This window comes from Arachis hypogaea, chromosome 11 (assembly GCF_003086295.3).
Source record: "Arachis hypogaea cultivar Tifrunner chromosome 11, arahy.Tifrunner.gnm2.J5K5, whole genome shotgun sequence".
Lineage (NCBI taxonomy): Eukaryota > Viridiplantae > Streptophyta > Magnoliopsida > Fabales > Fabaceae > Arachis > Arachis hypogaea.
In genome coordinates, this window is record NC_092046.1 from 56,780,330 (window position 1) to 56,800,179 (window position 19,850).

The following is a 19,850-nucleotide window of genomic DNA, read 5'->3' on the forward strand; positions in this document are numbered from 1 at the left end:
TACATGAAAATAGTAATGTATAAGTACTGAGAAAATAAAAAATAAAAAGAAAAAATACAGAAAAGTAGCAAAATAAAGTAAAAGAGTCTGTAGTGGTTCACCAAAAAAATACGCCAGAGATGGCGACCTCCCCACACTTAAAATGAAGCATCGTCCCTGATGCTCACTCAAGCAGGGTGTGAAGGGGTGTCATCACTGGAAGGATGGGTAGCCGGAGTCTCTGTGGGGGTGGTCTGAGGATCTGCCTGCTGCAGAGGAGGTGCTGACTGAATAGGAATCTCTGGGTCTACAGCCTGAATCTGAGGCGGGGCCTCCTGCTATGATGTAGCCTGCTCTGTGCCTGCCTGTGCAGCCTCTTTCTATGGATGGGTCTCCACCTCGTGATCATCCGCCTCCTCCTCAGATGGCTTTAATAGTGTGTCAGGCTCGGAGGGGATGTCGCTGCCAGAATGGATCATCAGCTTCAGGTGCTCATAGTGTCGCTTGCTGCGACGCTCAGATCTTTCATATCGGCGCCGGTTGCGGCGCTCCATCTGGTCTAGCTGCTGAAATAGGTAGTGTACTAGGTGATAAACTAGCTCTGAGGCAGGTGGAGGTGCAGTGGTGGTAGCAGGGGTAGTTGGGGTAGCTGTAGAGGAAGAGGGGCCAGTAGACGGTGTGGCTATCTTACCAAAAGCTGTGAGGAATGGAGGTCTGTAGCCCAAAGCCAGAAAGTTCCTGCTGTGAGGGATAATCTTCTTGCATTCTGCAGCAGGTGGCTTCTCATCAGCATCCTCCCAAGGCACGTCAGCTCGACGGCCTAGCTGTGTAATCAGATATGGAAAGGGGAAAGTACCTCGGACGTGGACCCTGGCCATATAGTACCGGATGAAGCGTGGCAGGTACAGGTCCTTACCCTCCATCAAACACCATAGGAGGGTGATCATAGCGGCAGGTAGCTCTGTCTCATGGGAACTTGGCATAACAAAGTTGCTCAGGATCTGATGCCATAGCCGAGCCTCATCATTTAAGTAAATCCGCTTGATTCCCTTAGGCATGGTGGTGTTCTGACCCATGACCCATGGAACAGTCGGGTCAAGGGCTATCCTTGCCTTGACGGCATCCCAGTCAAACCTCATGAAGCGCATGTCCTCCTCAGCCTTTTGATAACCATCTGGCTGATCAGATTTAGGCAGAAGTTTCAGAATATCCTCAATGACCTCTTCAGTGACCAGTATCTGCTTCCCTCTTAGGTTCACTGCATCTAGGGAAGTTTTGAAGTAATTGCAGTAAAACTCTCTTACCCAAGAAGCATTGACCTCAGTCAGGTTTCTCTCCAGGAAGAACCAGCCTCTTTGTTTGATCTGATCAGAGGTGTATTGCTGGAGTTCATCCAGAATTTTTAGAGTCCGCTCCAGGTACAGGTTCCTGGAGGTTGTAAACACCAGATACTTTAACTCGCAGTATTTGTTTGCAAACTTGATGGGATCAGTAGCAGGGAGTAGCTGGTCAGCCTTCTCCTGTGGGGTAAAGTGTTTCTCCCGCCAGGAGTCATCATTTATGATGTCCAGGACGGACATAGAGGATTCTCCTCTTTTACGTTTGCCAGTTGTTGCCTTACCTTTTCCTTTTCTTTGGGTGTCAGACATCCTGAAAACAGGAATCAAGGATATAATAAAAACAGGAAACAAGGAGGCAAATAACAAAAGAAGCACATAATGGCAAAGGAGCAGTAGAATGATGAAAATGAGTTAAGTAAATGTGCATTAAGGATTGTATAGGAGTTAGAAAACTGAGAAGAAAAATTCGCAATCCAAAATGTAAGATCCATAGAATTCATGTTAATTAGGAAAACCACAAACATGCCTTGAGTTAAAATAAAAGTAAAGAGTGAGTCAGAAAGCAGAGGGGGTTGTTAGAAAGTTAAAAGTGGTGTGAAATTGAAAAAGAGGTTAGAAATAAAAAATCAGTGAGTTAGTAAAAAGAAAGTTAAGGTAAGCGGCATGATGATTGGTATCTAAGTAACAAGGATTCACAATTATAAGCTACAAGCAACTCATATTCAAACAAGGAAGTTGATGATGATTCATATGGATATAGAAATAGCAGAAATTGGAATCTAAACATCAAAAATGCAGATTATTATCTAGGAAATTAAAAAGAATAAGAAAGCTTGCCCTGGTATTCATGCAATGGTTTGGTAAAAGCAGAGTAAAGCAGAGTGCAAATTGCCAAAACCAAGACATGAATGAAAATCAAAATGGTTTATAGAAATTTGGGCAGCATTCCGGCTAAAATTGGAGGTTCCCAGAAAATAAACAGCAGCAGAATAGTTCATATAAGTTAAAATAAACTACAAATAGATATAAATAAGATGAACATGAAGGAACATTCGCAGTAGCAGCATGAATAGTAAGAACATCATATGAACAATACGTAGAGCACAGCAACAGCAGATTTGCGAAAAGTATAAAGCAAGTAGCATGAACAGCGCAATTAATCAGGTCTAAACCCACTAACCACATCCTAGGCTACCTAACCACCAAGAATCCACTACAACATGCATATCTAACTAGCCTAATTATGAACATAAACAAAAAAATTATGGTATTAACTATGAATTGAAAGAATGGTGACGTTCGGTGGAACCTGGTAGGCGTATGAATGAAAGTGGGGCAGAGAGATGGTAGGGGTGGCTGCGGTGGTGGCTGACGCGGTGGTTGAGGGTGGTTGGCACGGCGGTGGTGGCTATTCGGAGGCAGGGGGTTTCGGGTAGGGTAATGGGGGTAGGGTTTAAGGGGGAAGGAAGGGAAGAGGGGTGTGGGTGGTGGGTGGAGGCACGGCGGTGACGGCGCGGTGGGCGGTGGTTGTCGCGGAGGGGGTAGCGGTGGTGGAGGGAAGAAGAGAAAAGAAGAAGAAGAAAGAGAGGGAAGGAAGAAGGGGCTGGCGTTGCGGTGGGGTCTGGGTGGTCGACGGTGGGGCGGTGGTCGGTGGTGGTGGCTGGAAGTTGGTGGTGGTTGGTTGCAGAGAAGGGAGGAAGGAAAAGGGGTTGGGGGGCACGAATAGGTAGGGTTTTGCGTGGCTGGGTGTTATCGAATTTGAATCCGTTGATCGCGTGGGGGCACGCAGTCGCGTGGCTGGGGTGGAATGGGGGTTGACGCGATCGCGTGAGTGATGCGATCGCATGGAATGGGTAAAATGATGAATGACGCGATCGCGTGAGACATGCGACCGCATCGCTGGAAATTGTGCTAAACGCACAATTCCAGCGTCGTTTCAGCGCAACTCTCTGTCTCCTTTGGGGTGTTATGCAATCCACGCGACGTGATCGCGTCGCTCACGCTTTCGCGTGGGATGGGTGTTGTGCAAGTGACGCGATCGCGTCAGGGACGCGACCGCGTGGGTCGTTTTGTGCGAAACACGCAACAGCCGCACGATTCCAGCCCAACTTTCTGGGCGTTGGATCCTTACGCCAATTTCCAGATCACGCGGCCACGTGAATGACGCGGACGCGTGGGAAGTGTTTTTCGCAACTGACGCGATCGCATGAGTGATGCGATCGCGTCGCGCGCCCTTTCTCTTTTTTTTTCTTTTTTTTTATGCAGGTATGTAATTATGCAGTATGCAATGCGAGTGAATAATATTCAGGTTCAATTGAAAAGGAAATAAAAATAAATAACACGAAATAAAACTGAAAAAGGAACGACCATACCATGGTGGGTTGTCTCCCACCTAGCACTTTTAGTTAAAGTCCTTAAGTTGGACATTGGATGAGCTTCCTGTTATGACGGCTTATGCTTAAATTCATCCGAAAATCTCCACTAATGTTTGGAATGCCAATGGCCTCCGGGGTCCCAAACTAGGCATGTAAAGCTTCTGAGCAGCTTCAAACAGATTCTCAGGTTCTCGGGGTGGCGAATGTCAGAATAGATTCTAGGATCCCAAACTTTGCTTTTAAATCCGCCTCCGTCTTGATCTATATTTTTCCATCCTGGTGGTTTAGAAAGTAGATTCTCACCATGGTGACCAAATGTTTTTCGAGATCCATTCGATTGATCATGATGCCAATCCGTGCACTTCGAGTTGAAGCGTGGAACCTTATTGAACCTTGTGCGCCAACTCTGAGTACAAGCCATTTCCTTCTTACTCTTAAAGCCGCAGAGAGCTCTAAGCTGGCCATCTGTTTCAAGCAACCCATATTCAAGTGAAAAAATAAAGCTAAAGGTTAAGGATTGTACCCACTTGAAGCTTGTATTGGGTGGTAATGGCCTTGGGATAGGTGTTTCCTGTGGTTCTGTAAGTTCTACTCCCTTGTACTCTTCTGTGAATTTCTTCACTTCCTTGCAGACTTCTTCAAATGCATCCATGTCCTAATCAAAGCCTTCTATGTCTTCCTCGTCACTTAAGTCATAAACGGGTGGTTGAGAGAAATCTACCTCCGCATCATCTTCATATTCACTTGGGGAACATTCTTCAATCTCGGAGAATTCACTTGCGGATGCAAGTTCATTACTAGGAGAACTTGACTTGAGGTTATCATCATCAAGGAAACTTGCTTCTTGGATTATTCCGTCTAGTTCTTCATAAAAGACTTGCTTTGAGAGTTGTGCACTATCCTCCTTAGCATCAATTGTAACGTCTTTGACAGGATTTTCCACAATTCTGGATTCCCATGGAAGTTCAGCTTCTCCTAAGTCTTCAACCAACTCTTCTTCTTTTACAATGATAGCTTCCTCTACTTGTTCCAGTACGAAGTCATGCCCTGTTCTGTCTAATGGAGTTTCTAGTATCTCCTTCATACTACGCTCTTCATTAGATTGTCCACATGGGGCTGTGGGAGGTCCTTGAATGTTCGAACGTCTAGAAGATAATTGACTTACTGCTTGCTCCAGTTGATGAAGGGTTGTTTGAAGTTGAGCTACTGTTTCCTTGAGGCAAACATCTGATTCTCAGGGTGATGGATTTGGACGTGGTACATGGGGAAATGATGGTGTTTGGGAGTAATTGGATTGGAATTGGGGTAAATGAGGATCATATGGTGGTGAATGGTGAAAAGGAGCTTGTGAGTGTGGTGGTTCGAAGTTATGTTGAGAGGATGGCCTATAAGCACAGGGTGGGACTTGTTGGTAACTACAAGGTTGTCCACCATGTCTATTGGCTTGGTATGTATTGTAGAATGGTCTTTGTCAATGATATCTTGGAGGGTGTTGTTGCCTAAAGGGTTGATCAGATCCTCTTGGCTCCATCCATCTTTGATTGCTCTGACCTTGATGCATGTTCTTGTTATAACTTTCACTCCTTTCAACAATATTAGAACCAAACTCAAAGCGAGAGGGGTGAGTATTCATAGTAGCTAATAAAAATAAAAAAAGGGAAAATAAAGACAAATAAATAAGCAAAAGAAAAGTATTTATAATAACCAATAATAAGGCACAAGATTGCAGTTCCCCGGCAACGGCGCCATTTTGACGTTAGGATTTTTGCTAGTAAAGAATTTTATAAAAATAGTCGCGTTGTAGATATAGTTTCTAAACCAACAGAAATCTCTTCGTACAAACGTTTTGGTTGTCACAAGTAACAAACCCCTTAAAAATTGATAACCGAAGTGTTTAAACCTTGGGTCGTCTTCTCAAGGAACTGCAGGGAAGTATGTTCTTATTATTGGTTATGAAGATTGTAAATTGGGGTTTTGAAGATGAGGAACAAGTAATTTAAATGGCAAGTAAAATAAATAAATAACTGTAAAATAAACTTTTGGCAAGGTATGAAAAATTGGAAGTCCTATCCTAGTTATCCTTATCAATGATGATGAAAATTGAATCTTAATTCCACTTAGTTAACCTTTACTTAAAGCAAAGGAATGTCAAGCGACTAATTAGTTTGATCTTCAGGTCCTAGTTACTTCCGAAGAAAAGATTGGGATTAATGAAGTTCAATTCAATTAGTAAAGGTAACAATTATCAATCATGTTGAGTTTGATAACTCCTGAGTTACTGATTTCTTAACCAAGGTCAAAAGGGGAAAAAGTAAATCTACTGGAATAAAAATCTCTTCAGATTGGAAGCAACAGTAACATAAATAAAAGAGAGCAATAATAAACTGAAATACCTCAAATAACATTAATTAAATGAATCATCTGTAACATAGAAGAATTCATAAATTGAATTGAGAAAATAAGTAATTAAAAAGGAATATTGAACCTGATAAAAAGGGGCAATCATTGAAAGCAAGAAAAATCCTAAATCCTAATCCTAAGAGAGAGAGGAGAGAACCTCTCCCTAAAAACTACATCTAAATCATGAATAGTGAATAATTGGAGACTCTCCTCAAATGGATGCATTCCCCCACTTCATAACCTCTGATCCGTGCCTTCTGGACTTGGATTTGGGCCAAAAAGGGCTTCAGAAATCGCTAGGAGCGTTTTCTGTAATTTCTGGTGCGTGGCCTCTGTCACGCGTCCACGTGGGTCACGCGATCGCGTCATCTGGAGTTTTCCTTATCACGCGATTGCTTCAGTCATGCGTCCGCGTCATATGCGTTTCGCTTAAGGCGCGTGATCGCGTCAATCACGTGGTCGCGTCACTGCCATTTCGCGCTGGCATGTGGCCGCGTCGTCCATGCGATTGCGTCACTGCCAGTTTCTCCAAAAACTCCGTTTTGTGCTTTCCTTCCATTTTTGTATGTTTCCTTTCCATCCTTTAAGTCATTCCTGCCTTAGAAGATCTGAAACTACTCAACACACGAATCACGGCATCGAATGGAAATAAAGGGTAATTAAAATAATTATTTTTAAAGCATAGGAAACATGTTTTTTCACATACATCACATAATAAGGAAGGGAAAGTAAAACCATGCAATTTTCATGAATAAGTGAGTGAAGGATTGAATAAATCACTTAATTTGAGCATAAAATATATCATAAAATATAGGTTTATCAATATCCCTAAGACCGCTTTCAGGACTCGTTATGGTCATTACGAGTACCCTGTAATGTGTTTTGGGTTGACAAATGCTCCTGCAGTATTCATGGATTATATGAACAGAGTGTTCCATCCATTTCTGGATAAATTCGTTGTTGTCTTTATTGACAACATACTGATTTACTCCAAGACTAAAGAAGAGCATGCGGAACAATTGAGGACCGTGTTGCAGATTCTAAAGGAGAATAAACTCTATGCGAAACCGTCTAAGTGTGAGTTTTGGAAGGATGAGGTAAAGTTTTTGGGTCACGTTGTGAGTAAGAAGGGAATAGCCGTAGATCCAGCTAAGGTGGAGGCTGTGATGGATTGGAAGCAACCAACCACAGTAACTGAAATAAGGAGTTTTCTGGGCTTAGCTGGCTATTACCGAAGATTCATCAAAGACTTTTCGCAATTAGCCTTGCCGTTGACAAAGTTAACTCGCAAAGACACACCATTTGTTTGGACTCCTGAGTGTAAGGAGATCTTTCAGGCGTTGATGAAAAAGTTGACTACTGCACCTGTGTTGGTGTTACCTGAGCCGAACGAACCGTTTGAGGTGTACTGTGATGCCTCACTAAAGGGTCTAGGATGTGTGCTAATGCAGCATCATAATGTGGTGGCGTATGCCTCACGCCAGTTGAGACCGCATGAAGTTAGTTACCCTACGCATGATTTGGAACTCGCTGCGGTCGTGTTTGCGCTAAAGGTGTGGAGGCATTACCTCTATGGGGTTAAGTTCCAAGTCTTCTCCGATCACAAGAGCTTGAAATATCTCTTTGATCAGAAAGAGCTTAATATGAGGTAGAGAAGGTGGATGGAATTATTGAAGGACTACGACTTTGAGTTGAGTTACCATCCGAGAAAGGCGAATGTAGTGGCGGATGCGTTAGGTCGGAAGTCGTTATATGCGGCTTGGATGATGCTTCAAGAGGAGAAGTTGCTCAAGGGATTCGAGAGTCTGAAAATTGGTGCTCGAGAAGTATTTGGAACTTTGTGTTTGAGCCGATTAGAAATCTCAAGTGACTTTAAGTCCGAACTCCTAAAGGCTCATGAAAATGATGAAGCGTTATGAAAGGTGTTACCAGCTATCGAGCAAGGAAAACAGTGGAGAGTGTCGGAAGAAAAAGATGGGTTATGGAGATTCAAGGATAGAATCATTGTGCCGGATGTTGGCACTTTGAGGCAAGATATCTTAAAGGAGGCACACAAAAGCGGATTCTCCATTCACCCAGGAAGTACTAAAATGTACCATGATTTAAAGGCGATGTTTTGGTGGCCAGGCATGAAGAATGATGTGGCAGAATATGTTTCAAAGTGCTTAACTTGTCAAAAGGCAAAGATTGAACATCAAAGACCTTTCGGGATGTTGCAACCTTTAGAGGTTCCGCAATGGAAGTGAGAAAGTATTGCAATGGACTTTGTGTCAGGATTGCCAAGGACTAGGACTGGTTTTGATGTTATCTGGGTGATTGTGGGCTGACTGACGAAATCAGCTCACTTTTTACCCATTCGGATGACTTACACCCTTGAGGAACTAGCACGGTTGTAAATAAAGGATATTGTGAGACTTCATGGCGTACCGACTACTATAATCTCTGATAGAGATCCTCACTTCACTTCGAGGTTTTGGGGTGCATTTCAGAAAGCTTTCGGAACCCGACTAAGCTTGAGTACAGCTTACCATCCTCAAACAGATGGTCAATCCGAGAGGACAATCCAAACACTAGAGGATATGTTGAGAGCTTGTGTTTTGGACCAACCGGCGAGTTGGGATCGGTATATGCCGTTAGTGGAGTTTACATACAATAATAGTTATCATGCGAGTATCGGAATGGCTCCGTATGAGGCATTGTATGGGAAGAAATGTCAATCTCTGCTATGTTGGTATGAAGCTGGAGAGAAAGGCTTGTTGGGGCCGGAGATGATAGCTGAGACCACTGAACAAGTCAAGAAAATTCGAGATAGGATGCTTACGGCGCAGAGTCGCCAGAAGAGTTACGCTGATCAGAGACGGAAGCCCTTGGAATTTAAGGAAGGAGATCATGTTCTCCTTAAGGTTACTCCAACCACGGGAGTAGGTAGGGCAATTAAAGCAAGGAAGTTGAATCCTCGGTACATCGGTCCATTTCAGATCCTGGAAAGGGTTGGACCAGTGGCATATTGGATGGCTCTATCACCTCATCTTTCGAACCTGCACGACGTGTTTCACGTGTCGCAGCTTCCGAAGTACACTCCTGATGCTAGCCATGTGTTAGAACCTGAATCGGTTCAGTTAAGAGAAGATTTGACGCTTCCAGTGGCTCCAGTCAGAATTGATGATACTAGTATCAAACGGTTGCGTGGAAAAGAGGTTTCATTAGTCAAGGTGGCATGGAGTCGAGGCGGTGTTGAGGAACACACTTGAGAACTTGAGTCGGAGATTCGATCGGATTATCCGCACTTATTCTCAGGTAATTGAATTTGAATTTTGTGGGCAAAATTCCCAATTAAGTGGGTAGAATGTAAAACCCGGTTAATTAACGGCTAATTAACCCATAAATGAGAATTTATTCTAGAAAGCCAAAAATGTGATTTTTATGGCTTAATATGATGGAGGAGATTGAGACGAGAAATTCGGTACCAATTTTATAGAAATCGGACCAAGATTGGACCGAACAGGCCAAACCAGTCCAACCAGACCCAAAGTGGGCCCTTGGCCCAACTAAACTAAACCAAACCCTAGTTTTCAGCACTCTCTCTCCTCATTTGTTACACACACACGCTGAAATGGAGGCCATGGAGGGAAGAACACTCTCTCAAGTTCTCTCCCTTCGTTGATCTTCAAACCACCATAACTTTTGATCTAGAGCTCCGATCGCCGCACTGTTTGCGGCCATGCATTCTCCGCGGAGAGCTCTACAAAACCCATACAACCAATCTTGAGGTAAGCCACGTTTCGCTCTTCGAAATTCCAGCCCTTATTTTCGAGGTTCATTGGTAAAATGTTGAGATTTTGGGCTCTTTGATGTTATAGGACCCAACTCTCTTGAAGGAGAAGGTTAATCTTGTCTTCTTGGTCCTTGGGTGTGGTAAGATTCTCAACCCTAGTGTAATTTGTTGTTCTATGATGATTGGGTATTGAGATATTGTGTATGGGTATGATGATTGTGGCTTAGGTTGTGTATATGTGAATATTGGAGCTTGATTGGTGACTTTGGAAAGCTTGAAAAGGGAGTTTTGTGTGATAAAATCTGTTCTTGGAGGTGTTGAGACCTTGAGAGCTTGAGGAAAAATGATTTGGAAGTGCTCCGGTTGAGCTTGGGAAATCGACTAAGGTATGGTCTAGGTTTCTCGTATCTAATATGTAATGTGGTAGAAAATACTTAGGCTAGAGGCCCTAAGATAGGCATTGAATTGTTGATGTTATTGAATGGTTGAGATATATGATGTGGTCATATATGTGATGATGATTATTGATGCCTTGATGGTATGATGTATGAGAAATATGCATGTTGTGATATATGCTTGATGAGTAATTGAGGTTGAATTGTGGGTAACACCATGTTGATGGTGAGTATGATATTGAGTATGTGTAATGATGGTTAATTGAAAGTGGTATCATGGGAGATTGGGATGAGAAAGTATGTATGACATGATATTGTGTTTGTCCTTTAGCCATTTGATTGAGAAGTGTTAAAATGGTTGGATGGTGGTTTTGGGAATTTTGGTAAAGTGTCAATGTGTGAGTTGAGGATGGCTTGATGTTGATTTTGGTACATTTTGATTGATTTCAAAAAGGGTTGAAATTTGGCATGTTTTGGTTGATTTTGAAAAGATTTGAATATGGTTTGTTTTTAAAATGGCACCTTGTGGTTTTGTATGAAAACATGGTTTTTGGGCATATTTTGACGGGACATAACTTGGACTACGGATTCCCATTTTGTATCAAACTTATTTAGAAATGAAATTGGATCCGGGATGTCCATGCCGTTGGAAGAACGGGTGGAAAACGATTTAAAATGAGAAAGTTATGTCCGTCGGAAGATTGGGGGTTGAATCTGTAAATTCTGCAGCTTTTAACTTAGAAAATTTTTAGCAGAATGACCCTCCGCGCGTAGGCGCACTTGGCGCGTACGCGCCGTTCTTCAAGAAAGCACCATCCACGCTTGCGCGTGGTGTGCGCGGGCGCGTCGATGCGCTGCACCAAATGCCCAGCCATTTTTCCGAGAGTTGTACCAGAGTTGTGCCAGTTTTGTGCCTGGGGCACAAATGTACCCGCGCGTACGCACAGCTGACGCGTACGCGTCGTTTGGCTATTTTTCAATCCGCGCGTCCACGCGTATAACGCTTGCGCGTCAATGAGTTTTGTGGCCATCCACGCGTGCGCGTGGAGTGCGCGTACACGTGGCCCTGTTTTCATCCCAAAGTTGATTTTTGAGTTTTAAAAGTCAAATTTCATACTTCTAAGCCTCTGATCTCACCACTTATGTCTTAAATCATTATGATATGCCTAGCAATAAGACAAGGAGCTAGTGAATGTGGTAACTTGCGAGTGAAGCAAGGGAAAAAAAGAATGATCAATGAGGATCAAAGATGATTATGTGAGATGCGGAGGATGGCGGTGGAAGTGTTTGTTATGCCATGGGCCGAAGGGCCGTAATTGTTAATGAATTGGCTGGTTATGGATTTAACCGTGAGTCGGATGGCTAGATTATTGCCGTGTTACGGCGGAGCCAGGATTATGTCCAAGTATAAATGCATATATGCTGTTGAATGAATTGTGAATGTTTGCACTTCCACTATCGGAGATGAGGGTTTCCCTGGGAGAAAGCAGTGGCTAGCCACCACGTGCTCCAGCTTGAGACTCGAAGCTCTTTTGACCCTATGTCGTCAGGGTGGCCGGGCACTGTGAAAGCCCCGGATGAGCTCACCCCCATAAATATTCACCAATGAGGGTGATGGATATGGATCATGATTATGATCAAATTTATATTGAGTATAACTCGAGTTGGGGAGACACGACAGAGGGACAGTCCAATGGTTAGCTACCAGGACTTGTCGGGTTGGCTCTATAACTGACAAATGATATCATCAGCCATTAGGGACAGGCATTCATCATATGCATACTATGTGAATTGTTTCAGATTGCCTATTTGACTGCATATTACTTGCTATTTGTCTAAATGCCTTATTCGTTCCTATTTGTATATCTCTTGTCTGATATAACTGTGTTTGCTATATTATACTCCTGCTGGTGGTTGGGAGGACTGAAGGAATTGGAAAGGGAAGTATTAGTTAGACTGAAGGATCTTTAGTCAGATGCCCTTATGGTTTAGCTTGTTTATAAGCTTTGATTTTATCTGGAGGAAGTTCTAGGATTGCCTTCGGCTTTCCTCTATTATTACATGTTATATATGGGGAACTGTTACCATGTTGGGGACCTCTGATTCTCACCCATGCGGATTTTGTGGTTTTCAGATGCAGGACGTGAGGTTTCTCGCTGAAGCACGCTGGAGACTTCTGGATTAGCGAAGATCCTTTGTTCTCGAGACTTTGTTTTGGTTTATATGTTTTGCTTAGATACTTTTATCTCCATTAAATAATACAAACTGTGATGACTCCTCTTATAGGAGATTTTGGAGAATAGGTTTCTGTATTTGTGTCCCTTTGGGTTTCCTTTGGGGTTTCCTTATTTTATTATATGTATATATTGCTATGCTCGGACCGGTTATCTTCGCATCCGGATTTGAGTTTTGATATTACCGTTTTTGACACTCTTTTGAATATATATAATCTCGCGTTAGCTTATCCCTGTTCATTACGTTATCGATCGGAGTGTTGTGTGTAACATCCCTTCCAGCAAAATACCTTGCTTAATTCAGGGTATTTCTACTAGAAAGAACGTTACGTGACCTTTTCTAATATTAACTACTTAATTACTGATCCTTTGTATCGATTTCGCGTTTCAGTTTTAGGAAAATGCCAGAAAATTTTGTTTTTATTCATTAGTGACATGTATCAAGGATAAACATTGCAAATAATAATAACAATCACATAAGTATTATTAATAGTAATTCTTATACATAAGAAGTCATATAAACCCAAATACAACACCTAACCCTTTGTTAAAATAAAACTTCAAAGGACAAGAGCGAGGGGACTCTATGAAAGCAATTAAAACCATAAAGAAAGCCTACTAATCGCTCGCAGCTTCAAATTGCGTCTTTAAACCTGTCACTGAAAGGGTGGAAAATTTCGGGGTGAGAACCAAACCACATGTTCTCAGTAGAGGCAGAGAATGCCGTGAAAGTAAAGAGTAAAACGCAAATAGTTAATTTCATTCAGAAATATTTAAAAGAAAAACTATTTTCATTTGCAGTGATCTTTATTCGCCTTATCAACCTTTTATTTTGAAAACCAACGGCATAACATTCAAATATCCAAAATCTTATAAAGCATCAGTTAATTATCCAAAATTCTAAACCCATATTTTCCTTTATAAAAATTTTGTAAAGCTTTCCTAGGCCGTATGAATGACTAATCTGTTCCAAGCATAGGTTTATTAAGTCTATGCTGAACCAGCTCAATCTTTCATACTTACTAAACCTCAAACACAACCCAATCATGGTCTCAAGCCCAAGCAATTCAACTAACACCCAATTCACCACAATCCAACCAATCAGTTACAAACACAAGTAATGAGATTCAAACACAATCAAGAGCAATTACATCAAGTATAGCAATTAGCAATTAAACAGGATTATTCACTTAGGCAAACCAATTACAATATATACACCCCAAACAATATCACATAGATGCATATGATGAATGTCTAGTCCTAGTACAGGCCATGAGCTCATGTGTCGGTTGGCTACCCGCAATCCCGACATTTATCCGATCACGAGTAGTCCCGATTTTCCCAGATACGATTTTTCGTTCCTAAATAAATGCGCATATAATAATAGCCACTCATTTGAGACAGCCTCTGCTTACTGCAGGAAAATATATATATACTCTGCTCTACTCTGGGGAAGCGGAAAATGGCTATAGGTAACTTAGTTTCCCTACAAAAGCTCTGTGTTGCATTAAGCAACTAATATATATAAATATAACTCTGGGTTGCATCAAGCAACTAATATATATATATATATATATATACAAATATCTCTTTACTCTGCTCTGGTTTCTCTTTTCTCTGCATCTCTTTACTCTACTCTGGTTGCTCTGTTCTCTGTATCCCTTTACTTTTCTTTAATTACTCTTTCATCTGTATCTATATTACTCTTTTTCTCTTTATCTCTTTACTCTTTTGTAATTGTAAATATGCAAGCGGGACAAAACCCACGCCCTTGCCAACAATCTCGTATACCAAATAATTTCTTCTTACAGGAATCATTGAAGTTTTTATCATTAAATAAGCTTTAAATATTGATTTTGATTAAGTCATTATACTTTTGTAAAAATTTGGACATAATCTCCTTTAAAAATAGGACTTATCCACCCTTACGGGTTCCTTCTTTCTCAACATTTCATCACCTTCTTTCAGCAATTGCCACAGCAATATATTCTCAAAAATATTTGATAATAGAAAATCTATTTCTTAAATTCCATATCCAAAATAATTACCAACACAACTTGGCAGCCTGATTTCCATTTTGTTTTTAAAATATCAAATGAATTCAGAATTACGCAAACTTTATATCCATGCGACCGTCTTGGATTAAGCTTTCTATTAAACTAAAAATCATAATTTTTTGTTGACTCTAGCTTCGGGAATATAAGCAAAAACGTGATGGCTCTACAGTGTTCTAAATCCAGAAAACAGCAGCAGCATACAACATTCGAAATTTCATATAAAATCCAAATTGAATCCAACCAACTTCAAAATTAATGTGATTAAACTTAACTTACCCAAATTTCTTTCTCAATTGGTTCCAGGGTCATACCATTTTTAATGAAGGAGTTACATAGCTTGGAAGTTAGGTAATTTTCTGCAGAATTCTGTTTTACAAATCATTAAACACAACCTCTTCCAAGTCTCATAACTCACTTATTAAAACATGGAAAACCCCGAAATTTGAATCATATGTACTAAACATACTCAACTTTTACCTTCAATTGGTTGCATCTGAATATCATTCCAGAATTAAAAATTATAAAGTCTCAAAGTTACTGACTTAGAAAACAAAACCTGACTTTTACTGCATAATACATCTTACTTTAAAAATCCAAATCTTTAAAACCACAACTCTAACAATTCTAAATTTTTGTGAAATTGAAGTATTAGGACCATAATTTCATTTAAAATTGGTTCCATTTCAAAATTCAAACTGGAGAAATTCCAATAGAGGAAACAAGTTGCTGCTGTGTTAAACGTTCTGCAGAAAAACCAGATTTGACATCCATAATTCAAAAATTTACCATAAATCATAAACTTAATAAAAAAGTCTCAAATTCACCAGTTCATCTCCCTATATTCCCAAGCTTAATCCGGACTTAGTTCCATGCAATTCCGATAATCACAGAATTAGTTATAGCTTTTCAAAGTTGCTGACTCAGTTTAGAAATTATGCAGAAAATCAGATTTTAGAATTCAACTTTGAAAAATCATAACTAATTCTTTAGTTGATACGAAACCTTAAAAATTGAGTTTTCACAATTACATTTAATATAATTTCATTAATACTTAAATTCTTATCATTTCAGTCACTATAGAGTCACTGATTCACTTTCAAAGTTGCCATTTAATTTTAAGAGAACCGGATTTTCAGCAAACCATTTAGTGTTCAAAATCCAACCCTTCAATACCCCTCAAAACCAATTCCAAAATCAACCACCAACCAAGCTCATTAACAATAATAGCTCAACAGCAACAAATCCAATATAACCCATTAAAATTCAGTAATTCTCAACAATAAGTCATCAAACTATTCCCAATCTACATAATCAATCAATATCACCAATCAACAATTCCAAATCACAATCTCAACCATTCCAATCACAATTTCAGCCATAATTCAATATTCACATAATCAATCAATTACTCACATCTATTAAATCTATTTGCAGTTATTCAATAAACCTTTTAGGCATTCTTAAATTGAAATCGTTTTAAACCCCCTACCTCGATGACGTAATTGCAGAATTTGAACACAACTGCCCCCGTTTCGTTCCTAATTTACAGCAGTGACAACAATCCTAATGCAATCAAGGACACCGCTGGAACAGCAACAACTTTAATTTCGCGGCAATGATGATGGTTGCAGCAGGACAAGAATTTGAATCTAATGTAGTCAAGGGCAGAAACAGCCCTGGGAATTGACCACAAAGTAAAAACTAAAATTGAATTAAAACAAGAATATAACAACTATACTAGTGCCAAAACAGAGCGTGCAAATGGACAAGTCCCAAAGAAAAGATTAGACCAGTACCAAGATAATAGAATCAGAGATAAAGGGCAGATACAGGGTATTTACAGAGCAATAAAGGTTCAGAGATGGTGGTTCTCATGGCTAGGGTTTAACTGACTCACCATTAATCATGGCGGCAACCAGAAATTCCGGCGGCAGCAGCGGCAGAGGAATGGTCCCTCCTCGGTGCGTCACTCTCTCACACATGTCTCGTCCTCTTCCTCTGTGACAGCATCAACGAAACCTCTTCTCCCATGTTCGTTTTCCCCGCTGCGGTGGTAGCGGCTTCCACTAACAGCAGCGCCGGCGATGGAACTTCCCTCCTTCACGCGGTGCTTCTCTACTTCGATCACCCTCTCCTCTATGATGGCTAGGGTTTAGTGGTGTGGCGGTCAGACAGCGGCGATGGTGGCTGTGTTCATCACCGGCAACGCCTCTTCCTTCCCTTCCCCTCTCCTCTCCTTCTCATCCTCTGGCTCCCTTTGGTTCGGACTCTCCCTCTCCGTCACTCCCACTCTAATTTTTGCCTTCCCCTTTTATTTTGCTATCAACATATATATAATATACGTTCTTTTGAAGATAAACTGTGAGAGTGGATAAACGTGGGGTTATAAGGAGGAGATGAGTATACCAGTGCGTGTGTGCGTTTAATTGGTTTGGGAGTACACGTATTAGATACTAATAGTACGTATAAAATAAGAAACATAAGACTAAGAAAAATATATACGAGTAATTTAACAATTTTATAAAACATTTATGATAGGATAACAATTTAGAATTTAAATATAATGCTATAAAGATTACTTTTAAAACGCATATGATTTTATCTATCAATCTATTAACGAGCTCAAATAATTATTTTTAATTTAAATCATAAAGTAAATATACTAATTACATTTTTATAAAATGTAGTTTAAACTCAACTAATTATTCCAATTAAATAATATAACTTTTTATTATTTTTCTATCACCGAAACTTTAATTTCAATTTACAAAATATCTAATTATAATAAAATTACTTAAACTTAAAGTATTTATAAAAATCCATTTAATCATTCCTAATAAATTAATCTCTAGGAGATCAAACTAATAAAATAAACCATAATTTATCCATAATAGAAATTAATTAAATTAAATTATACAATTTTTAAAATATATAAAATAACCAACTATAAAAATTTACACAAGAATATTAATTGAATTAACTCCAAATATTAGTAAACTAATTTAATTACTCTCAATTGATTAATTTATAAAATAAGATATCAAATCAATAAAATAAATCGTAACCTTTTCAGAATAAAAGTTACTTAAATTAAATTATACAATTCTTTCTTATTTTTCAATTACTAAAATTATACAAAATATTCTATTATAATAAGATTACTTAAAAATATTAATTGATTTCAAAATAAAACTATCTCCGAATCTATTTAATTATTTCTAACAAAATAATTTCTAAAATTATAAAGTTTAAACTTAATAAGATAAAATCACAATTTATTTATATTTAGATTTTCAAAAATGCGGGATGTTACATTGCGCTTTCGAGTTACGGTTTTTGTTTATCCCTTTTTTCTTCAAAGGCTCCTAGTTATAAACATCATTCATACTATTATACGTACTAAATTTTAATTCTAGAGGTCGTAATACCTTGCCATCTCGGAATTATGACTTAAGCATAAGACTCTGTATGGTAGGGTGTTACATTATGGTATCAGAGCCAGAACCCGAATTGATGTGCCAGCGAGGGCGCTGGGCTCCCTTAGGGGGTGGATTGTAAGGCCCACATCGGTTGGGGAGGGGAACGAAGCATGCCTTATAAGGGTGTGGATACCTCTCCCTAGCATGACGCGTTTTGACGAGTGAGTGTGGGGTCTTCGGCTATCATTCCTATCGTCAAAGGCAAAACCGTGAGGCCTTGTGTGCCAAAGCGGACAATATCATACTAGCAGGTGGTCTGGGCTGTTACAGATGGTATCAGAGCCAGAGCCCGAACTCATGGGTTATGCTCAATTTTCGAGGACGAAAATTTTTATAAGGTGGGTAGAATGTAAGACCCAGAACCTTTGAAAAGTCTTATTATGATCAAGTCTCAAATTATATTGTTATTTATAGCCTTAATTTCGAAAATTATTTTTATTAAAGATAATTAAGGCAAGTTTTGATTTATTGAATTTGAGACGAGTTATGATTTTTATCCAATTTTATAATTATTGGGTTATTTTCTATATTCAGATTATGAATTTGGCAGTTATGAAATAAGAGGGGTTTTACATGATTTAAACTAAGTAATTAATATTTTAAATATTAATACTGCTATTTTGGAAAATGAAGAAATTAAGTATATTATTTCTAATTATTTGGTTAGGACATTTTATTGAAAATAATTTGTAAAATTGATGAGCAAATAGTATTTCTATACATTAATTTTGTTGGATTAAAATTTATTCCAAATTACTATGTTACCCCTACTTTTATTTGAAATTACAAAAGTACCCATAACCCTAAGTTTCAAAAATGAAGCCCTAGCCCCCCAAACCCAAGCAGCCGCAGCTGCTACCCTCTCTACTCTAAACACACACACACCCAGCCACCAGAAGAGGGAAAGAATGAAACAGAAGGGAAGTGGGGTGAGGGATAAACGGAGAAGGAAGGAAGGAAGAGAGGAGGAAGGAGCGTCGCTGGCGCGTCGGGCTTCACCACCGCCATCGCGTCGCTGTCATCCAGGGAGCCACCACCTCGGTTCGTCGACGCCATTCGTCCTCAGCCTCATCGTGTTCTTGTTCGGCCGCCATTGCTTCCATGTCCTCCAACGGTGCTACTGTTGTTGCCGATAAAGCCGCCACGAAGAGGAGGAGAGGGCGCTGCTTCACGCCTCGCCGCCGTCGCTGTTCTGAAAGGGGCTGTAGTCGCCGTCGAGCATGATGAGTGAAGGAGAGGGAGAACTCGCGTCTGAGGCTGGGAGGAGGTGTAGTTTTGCCGCTGCTGGGGAAGATAACACGTCTGGGAAAGGGAACCGGGGGAAACAGCACACGAAGGGTGCTTTGACAGGAAAGGAATCCACCTGCGTCACCGCTGGAGAGAGGGAGATCGGAACGAGTAAGGAGGAGGAGGGTTGTGTCCGCCACCATTTGACCTCGCCGCTGCGGGTGATGGCAAGCTGAACTGCAGCCAGAAGAGTGTTCAGGCCGCCATAGGTGCCGCTGCCGGGCAAGGGAGCTGCGTCTCTGTGATACTGACCGCCGGGAGTGGTTCTGTGACTTTCGGGACCACCGCCGGAGCCTCTGGGTACTTCTGCCGTCGCCGGAAAACTCTACCGGTAAGGGCTTTGAATTTGGTTTTCATTCGTTTAAGATTCCGGAAACTTTATCGCCTCTGTATGTGGGTTTCAGTTACCAACACCGGAGTCCAGTCGCCGCTGTCACTTGAGGTGGCTGACGGACTGCCGCCGAACCGGTTCAAGAGACCGCCACTGTTCGATTCAGCCATTCCTTCTTCGGTAAGTATGTTTCGGAAA

The 19,850-nt window shown here is 40.5% G+C and overlaps 1 long non-coding RNA gene across 1 annotated transcript; it reads right to left on the reverse strand.

Moving 5' to 3' along the window:
- Positions 1–12,958: 12,958 nt before the first annotated feature.
- LOC112721460 (uncharacterized) lies at positions 12,959–16,994 on the reverse strand. The gene is made up of 3 exons (XR_003162451.3): positions 16,453–16,994; positions 16,045–16,231; positions 12,959–13,157 (listed from the first exon to the last, which is right to left on the reverse strand). It is a non-coding gene; the product is annotated as an uncharacterized lncRNA (long non-coding RNA).
- Positions 16,995–19,850: the final 2,856 nt, after the last annotated feature.